The following is a 7,373-nucleotide window of genomic DNA, read 5'->3' on the forward strand; positions in this document are numbered from 1 at the left end:
ATGATGAATCCTGGTGTTGATGGAAATATCCTGTACCTTGCTTGTATCAATGTCAAGCTCCTGGTACTGTTGTATTTGCAGGAGGGCACTGGGGAGGGCAATCTGCTTCACTCAGTTTACTGATTCAAATGTCAATCTCTTCCAGAAACACCCTCAGAGACACAGTGAGAAATCATGTCTAACCAAATATCCGGGCACTCCCTGGCCCAGTCAAACTGACACAAAAATTAACCTTCACAAATACTCTCAATAAAAGTGACTAATAAATGTAGCATCATGTACTACTTGTTTATCCCATGACAATTTATATATTCCAGCATAACATTGGCTTCCGTTCCCTTACTGTAGAAACACGTAGGAGTTTCATTTCACGTGAGGATAATTTTGACCTTACGGAGTCTCTCTCCCTACCACACCTACAATTGCCACTTGTGGATTGTCATTTTACCATGGCTTTCTTATACATAATATTAATAAGCTGTATACTTTGCTAATGTAGGTTTGAATTTCATCCTGGCTGCATAAGTCACTTTCCATTTTGACAAAGCGTAGAAATATTTTTGTTTATCTCCTGAATATTGGTAACACATACCTATTGTGGGGCCCAGTCTCAATCTCATGGTTTTGTTTATTTTCATTCAGATCACAATAGAAATGCACAGGCTGCTTGAACGTCACTGAAAATGGCCCATGGCCGTGTCCATCTATCAGAGTCCAGTAAAATCCTGGCCATGGAATGGAGGGATGAAAAGTGAGAACCACCAAACTCAGCAAACAAAGACTCAGTTTAAACCTCTGTGCTAAGAGATGATCAGACTCTATCATGGCTTCTAATAGCATAAGACCATGTCCCGTGGATGACCCTAGGCTCCCATGACAATGCCTACCTAAGAAAGCTCAAGGCTGCCAGGGGAACTTACTTTAATTCTAGCCAATACCTGCTGATGATGGTAGGTTAATTCTTATAGCACTTACTAAGAAGGGAATCCTTTTCCATCCCTTTGCGAAATGTGTGTATCTCCTAGAGACTCCAGTGTGTCTTTCCCCAGGATCTGAAAGCCATTCCTTTGAGGTGTAGTCCTTAGGAAGGACTGAGTCTTTGTCTTCTGGTCTCTGTGGGAGGTTAGAATTCTAATGTCTAACATTGACAGCTGGCAGACACAGCTGTCTTGATAAGGCAGAAGCTTACAATGACCAATCTTTTGTAATGTTTCACTTGTGCCCTGACCCCTGCCCTATCCCCTGCCTCACTCCGATTAGAATGCCATCACCTCTGCCCAAATGCAATGGAGCTCAGCCCATCGCATGAGTTTTGGTCAGTAGTTACAGAATAAAATCTGTTTTCACAGCTTTGACTAATGTCTGACTTTATCTTTGACAAAATAAATGCAAGCAATTGATTTTAGCGACACAGCACCTGCAAAGAGAGGCACAGATATTGCCTCTATCACTTCCTCATACAGAGTGTGTATGATATTGCTGTGTGATGTTAGTTGGACTGCAATTTAGCACAACAGATTTCCTAATAACTGGCAGTTTCTCACTAAGTTAAGCCTACCTGAAAAGGAAGCACACTTACTTGTATTGATTACTCACATTAAATGAACAATGCATGCAACAAGGCTTCTACCAAAAATGTTCTTATTAATCTCATATTTATACTAAGGAAAAACTGGGAACAACACAAATCTTCACCAATAGAAGAATTTAATACCAACTGTTATATAGTCATAAAATGATCCCAGAAGTTCACTCGATAACATCAAAACCAGGAACCCACACTGGTGCCACTGATGGCAAAAAATCATGATATAAAAATGAGAGAGATGAGAGAAAATGTACTATAGCCATAATAGTGGGTAAAAGCCAAAGAGTTCAGTTTCTACTAATGATATTTGATAGAAGAACTAAAGGAACATGAGCCAATAGCCCTAAGGGTCCAGGTCTGCACAAGGTGCCTGTTGGGTGCAGGGTTCTGTTGGCTCCAATGATGAATCTCAAATGGGCTAATTTTTATGGACATAACCGCTTCAGAAATCTATCAAAGAAAAATAAGGGGATAGCGATTTGCATGTTCATTTACCATTGTATAGGAGGAAGAACGGACATTAGATTGGTTTGGTCAAATAAAAGCAAAACCAAGATTTATGAAGAAAAGAGGAAAGGGGAGAAGAAAAAAATCATCTGGGAACTTTGTGATTTTGCTCCCCTTGGATAAACGACTTGACAGAAAGCTGTCAAAGAAGTCACTGTGGCCCATCTTCTCCAGACCTACATAACTTGGTCACCAGAGAAAACAATTACAGACGTTGGAGGACTTTGAAATGTCCTAGAAGGGCCGGGCGCGGTGGCTCAAGCCTGTAATCCCAGCACTTTGGGAGGCCGAGGCGGGTGGATCACAAGGTCAGGAGATCGAGACCATCCTGGCTAACACGGTGAAACCCCGTCTCTACTAAAAAAAAAAAGTACAAAAAACCAGCCGGGCGAGGCGGCGGGCGCCTGTAGTCCCAGCTACTCGGGAGGCTGAGGCAGGAGAATGGCGTGAACCCGGGAGGCGGAGCTTGCAGTGAGCCGAGATCCGGCCACTGCACTCCAGTCTGGGTGACAGAGCGAGACTCCGTCTCAAGAAAAAAAAAAAAAAAAAAGAAATGTCCTAGAAGTTTAGCAGCTCATCCTATGCCACAGAATATCTGTGTGTAATGTCCACCATGTCCTTCGGTTGTGCACCCCCTCAGTTAAGCCAGAAGGACACCTCTCCCCTCAGTGGAATATCATACATCAAGGTGTAGAAAGTTTGTTGTACCGGCAAGTAATGACAAAAGGGACATTGATAGAATTGGGAAACACATTGGAATATGATTTGCTACCGCTCCCATGGAAGATAAATTTGCAGAATGTACTCAAATTAGAAGTGTTAAATAAATGCTTCTTTTCTCTACACTTTAGAAATATCTGCACAAGTGACCAAAGATATGTGTACAAGAATAGTGGAGACTGCAGCATGAAAGTCATGAAACCCACCTCATTTCAAAAACATCTTGAAAAAGCGTTAAATCATGCACAAATAGAAGAAGAAACGCTGTTTTCACAAACAGTGGTGAGGATCACCATGAGGCGGATTCTACTGATTCTACTGGTCACATTATCGATAGAGCAATCAGTAAACCCAGGCACGTCCTGGGGATAGGATACTACTGTAATAGGTCTCCTGTTATTAAACAAGAAAATCTCGAGGCATTTTACTCCCCCAAGTCTTCCATGGGAGCAAAGAACATTTTTATCACACTAGAAGTGAGTTGCTGTCTGAAGTCTCTGGGATTCCTGAGTTTGACAGGTACAAGGCACCATGGCCCTTGCCAAGCCTCAGACCTAAGAAGGTGGGGAAGAGGACATGTGTGTCTCTGGATTAGGCTGGAGTTGATTGTGTATCAACAAAAACAACAACAACAAAGCCAGGAGTCCCTGGTTGGGCTCAGACCACCAACCTTTCTGTTAACAGCTAAACGCGCTAATTGATTGTGCCACAGAGACCGCTACTACTGATTCTACCTGGCACTATGTGCAGGGCACACTCACCAAACTCTCCCCATCCCTTCTGTCCTGAGGGCCTGCCCGGCAGGAGGGAAAACCGAAGAGATTAGAGCGGTGAGTCGCGCCGATCACGTTGCACACCCGTGGGTTTCGAGATTCTGGAGCGGAAAGGACAGCTGAATGGCCTTCCCCCCCCCCGCCCCTCCCCTATTTCAGAAGCCCCCGGAAACGCCCCCGGCCCGAGCTGCCTGGGGGCCCAAGGGAAGCTGAACGCCAGGTGGGCTCCCAGGATGGCTCTTCCCGTTCTTTGCGCCGCCTTCACCCAGTGAGGGAGCCTGTGCCCACCCTGCCCAGTCACTTTCGCGGCCGCTACGAGCTTCCGCTGCAGCCGTCTTCAGATCCTGTGTCCCTAGCGGGGCTCCACCAGGGCAGGGATGGTGGTGAGAGTCTCTCGTGGTCCCCTCGCGGGGAGCAGGGTCTGTCACTCACCAGGATTCACGACTAGGACTTGTCTAGTGAATGCATGGTCGCCTTTAGCTTTTAGTCCTTTGAAGAGTCCTGAGAATGTAAATCATGAACTATTTTTCTATGGGGAGGTTTTTGTTTGTTTGTTTGTTTGCGACAGGGTCTCACTTGGTCGCCCAGGCTGGAGTGCCGTGGTGCAAACAAGGCTCACTGCAGCCTCGACCTCCCGGGGCCAATTGATCTTCTTGCCTGAGCCTCCAAGTAGCTGAGACTACAGGGGCTCGCCACCATGCCCGGCTAATTTTTGTATTTTTTGTAGAGACAAGATTTCGACATGTTGCCGAGGCTCGTCACCAGGGGAAGTAAGTTCTTTTTAAAAAGCATTTATTCCGATTGGTTTCTCGGCATTCTGTGGGGCGCGCAAGGGGTAAGGCCTCCCGTGGCCTCTCTTGCCACTCTGAGCCAGTGAGCTGCCAGGGCTCAGCTGCGTTGTTTTTGGGTGCGTGTCTGGGGCAGGAGGCCGGAGGCGAGCAAGGGGTGAATCCACCAGAGAGTGGCAGGAGGAGGGCAAGGAAGTCGGTAGAGGCCTGGACCAGGGAGACGAAACTTCCCAGTAGCTTTGTGCAGCGGTAAGGACTGCACAGGGGAGAGATGAGAAGTGTTTGTTGTTTGTTTGTTTTGTTTTTTTATTTTTATTTTTTATTGTAGCAGAATGGGGAAGAAAGGGAGGAAAAACGGAGAGACACCAAGAAAGAACGAAATCTACGCGGACCCTTAGGTCTCCAAAACGGAAGCAGCTCCTGTGGCTCGCGGTGATCATATTGTGGTTAGTGCTCTACGTTGTGGCGGTAGCAGCCTGGGCTCCAACGCGAGTCATGGCAACGTCCATTCTAGGGTGTAGCGCTCTTCTTTCCCTTTTGCCTCCAACCTGAGCCTAGGCTGCGCCTTGACCTGCGGCTAGAGAGGTCACAACTTTTCTGTGACTTTGGAACTCTCTGTAGTGTCGCGAATAGAAGGAACCCCTACCCTGCACACCTAAGGGTCTGGTTATCTTGAAAGAGTTTTGCCCCCTCTCTAAGCAAGTACAACACCCAAAAGGAGAGGTGCCCCCTCTCAGTCAGCTTTATTGGAATCTTCTACTGTTGACATGATGTGGCCGCCCCCATTTTTCTGGCTCAGATATTTCAAAAATCCATGGGACCTTTTTCAGGCCAAATCAGAAATAGACAACACAAGACCACAAGACGAGAGTTCGGACTCCAACTGGGTATTTTAAGTAAAACCTAAAGAATACAATAAAATCTAAAGTTCATGACATTCTCCAACCCTAATTTTTAATTTTGTTTTTATTTATTTATTTATTTATTTTTGCTATCAGTAAATGACTGAAGTATAATCCACGGAGGCCAAAGTGCACCAATCTTAAGTGTGCAGCCCAGTGCATTTTGACAAAAGAAACCATCACCTAGGCCAAGTTATGGGACAACTTCAACAGACCAAGAAGTCGTTAGAGTCCTTTTCCAGTCAATCCTCACCCCATCCCCATTTAGGCAACCACCATTCTGACTTCTGTCTCTGTGACTTACTTGTGCTTCGTGTAGAAATCACATAAAGGACCATACTGATTTTAACTGTTTTTTTTTTTTTTAATGCAACAATGGTATGGGATACTTCCGTTTTATGGCATGTATCTCAGTTCTTTGGTTATTGATGAGTGTTATTCCAACATGCGAATATACTACAGTTGATGGACAATTGGGATATTTCTAATTTTGGCTATTGTGAATAAGGTGTTTACAAATACTCTACTGTGGGCCTTTTTTTTTTTTTTGAGACGGAGTCTGGCTCTGTCGCCCAGGCTGGAGTGCAGTGGCCGGATCTCCGCTCACTGCAAGCTCCGCCTCCCGGGTTCACGCCATTCTCCTGCCTCAGCCTCCAAGTAGCTGGGACTACAGGTGCCTGCCACCTCGCCCGGTAGTTTTTTGTATTTTTTTAAGTAGAGACGGGGTTTCACCGTGTTAGCCAGGATGGTCTTGATCTCCTGACCGCGTGATCCGCCCGTCTCGGCCTCCCAAAGTGTTGGGATTACAGGCTTGAGCCACCGCACCCGGCCCTACTATGGGCCTTTTTATGGACCTGTGCCTTCATTTCTGTTGAGTATAAACATAGTAATGTAATGGCTGGGTCATGAAGTAGGTATATTTTTAACTGTATTAGAAACTATCAGACAGTATTTTAGAATGGTGGCACTATTGTATTCTCTCTCTCTGTCTCTTTTTTTTTTTTTTTTGAGACAGAGTCTCGCTTTGTCACCCAGGCTGGAGTGCAATTGCAGGATCTCCACTCACTACAACCTCTGCCTTCTGGGTTCAAGCAATTCTCCTGCCTCAGCCTCCTTAGTGTTTGGGATTACAGGAATGCGTCACCATGCCTGGCTAATTTTTGTAATTTTTGTAGAGACAGGGTTTCACCATGTTGGCTAGGCATCTACCTAGAATCAAATGGAACTGTTTTTCCCTGAACTGGCCTCCTTGGGTGGCCGACCAGGGAGAGGTGAAGGGAAGAAATCTTGGTGTGAAATGTCCATTTCTTCCCTCTTGTTTAGGTCTCTGTAAGGCATAAGAAGTTAAAAGCAAGATCTGATCCATGGCGTTTTCCAGGAACTCGAAAGAGGTGTAGGAGGAGGGAAGTTCAATTGTCACCTTGGTCTTCTGGAGTATCCCAGGCAGAGACCCAAGAGTTCAGCTTTTCAAACTCGAGTTCCTGGGTTCTGACGGCCTTTTTTGAGGAAAGTACTGATGTTTATGTCAAAGTTGGGAGGCTTGAGAGGCACCAAGCAATGGGGAGGCAAAGAGAACACATCAACAAGCAAGGCAAGAACTTTCCACAGGCTCACACTGGATACAGGACCAGAGACAAAAAGCTGGGTGAATTTCTGATGTTTTCCTACAGAGGCTTGTTACCCAGTTGCACAGAGCCTACTCAGAATAAGGCTTTTTCAAGTCAACTCTTTTAATGTGAAGCCGTAACCTTGTGGTGTTGCCCAATGCAAATCTCCACCGTGAGCCTTTGCTCTGGGTGTCTCTTTTGTTAGTCACATCTTCCAAAGAGAACATGGTAAAAATCTTGACTCCTTTCCCCAAGTCTGTATCTTAACTGTTTCCAAGGCTGCAGAGTTTGGGGTCAGGAGGCATTGGCAGTTCAGTGGTAGGATTCTCACCTCCCACAGGGGAGACCTGGATTTCATTTCTGGCAAATGCACCGTCCTGTCTTTGTGCCCTGTGGTTTTTACAGTTACTTGCTGTGCCATGCTAACAGAGAAAAAAAAAAAATGGAGGGGAGGGTTGATGGGGGAACCACCGTATAGTCCTCTGGTT

The sequence above is a fragment of the Trachypithecus francoisi genome, unplaced genomic scaffold, assembly GCF_009764315.1.
Source record: "Trachypithecus francoisi isolate TF-2019V2 unplaced genomic scaffold, Tfra_2.0 Lachesis_group5, whole genome shotgun sequence".
NCBI lineage: Eukaryota > Metazoa > Chordata > Mammalia > Primates > Cercopithecidae > Trachypithecus > Trachypithecus francoisi.